Below are 1,122 nucleotides of genomic sequence, written 5' to 3' on the forward strand. Positions count from 1 at the left end.
CCAAAGTATTAGATACTGAGACATTGAAAGCATTAGATACTGAGGCACCAGACATACAGTAGGGCTAATGCTTCACCATTCGAGGCTCACATCAAACTGCTCAATCCACAGCTGAGCTCTGCAGCACTTGGGTATGGTTGAGGGACAGCATAGCTATAGAACCAAAGGCTTTTTTCTATAAGTTATGAAGCATTTTAAGACTACTTTGGTAGAAATATATTTTGATGGTGAAGAAAAGAGGGGAAAAAAGCTAAGTCCCTTCCCATTGGGCATTAGGTAGCCTTGCACAGGGCCATGGCAGAAAAGCAGTCGTCCCCTTGCTCATGCTCAATGAATTCTCTGCAGACCTTGGTGGCATCCTGCAGATACAAGTCCTCTGCCTTGGCGCCATGTTGACTGGGAAAGGCATTCATCCATCAGGTTTATAAAGGTGGCCATCCACCATTCACATAGTTAATAAGGATAAAATGAATGTTCATTTTGTTACCTGCCTCACACTGGCCTTCCTGTGTCATGGTATCATGGGCTGCCTGATGGCCCCATTATTTTCAAAGATGTTTGCTCTGTCTTTAGGTGAACAACTCTTTCGTTTCAGAAAGAAAATGTTTCAAGACTGATCCATCTTCAAATACCAGTTTGTCCGATGGTACCACAGGAGTTTCCAATGGTCTGCTTCATGAAGTACACTTTAGGACTGACTTCTTGTCCCTTCAGCTCTTCAATCTGTTTTTCCCTTAAGTTCGCATGGATGGCGAATGGAAACAGCAGCAGCAGCAGTGCCCAGGCAGCACTGGCACTGTGCTTAGAGCTGCCTCCTCCACCCCCAGCCAGGCCTGAGCTTTGTTCAGCATCTTGGGGTTAATCTCCATGGGTTTGGGCTGCATTTTCATGAACCACAGGTGAGATCACAACCCAGAGAAGAGGAAAAACAGCCTCTATTTTTTTTAAATATGGTTAACATAGTATATCATATTAGCTTCAGATGTATAAATAGTGATTCAACAGTTACATACCTTATAATTCAGGAGTCAGGAACCTATGGCTTGTGAGCCAGATGTGGCTCTTTTGATGGCTGCATCTGGCTCACAGACAAATCTTTGAAATAAAAAAATAATAATAACG

General features: G+C 43.4%; 1 pseudogene; it reads right to left on the minus strand.

The window, feature by feature from the left end:
• Nucleotides 1–272: 272 nt before the first annotated feature.
• Nucleotides 273–884, minus strand: LOC136329946 (ubiquitin carboxyl-terminal hydrolase isozyme L1 pseudogene; annotated as a pseudogene).
• Nucleotides 885–1,122: the final 238 nt, after the last annotated feature.

The sequence above is a fragment of the Saccopteryx bilineata genome, chromosome 3 (genome assembly GCF_036850765.1).
Source record: "Saccopteryx bilineata isolate mSacBil1 chromosome 3, mSacBil1_pri_phased_curated, whole genome shotgun sequence".
NCBI classification, from domain to species: domain Eukaryota; kingdom Metazoa; phylum Chordata; class Mammalia; order Chiroptera; family Emballonuridae; genus Saccopteryx; species Saccopteryx bilineata.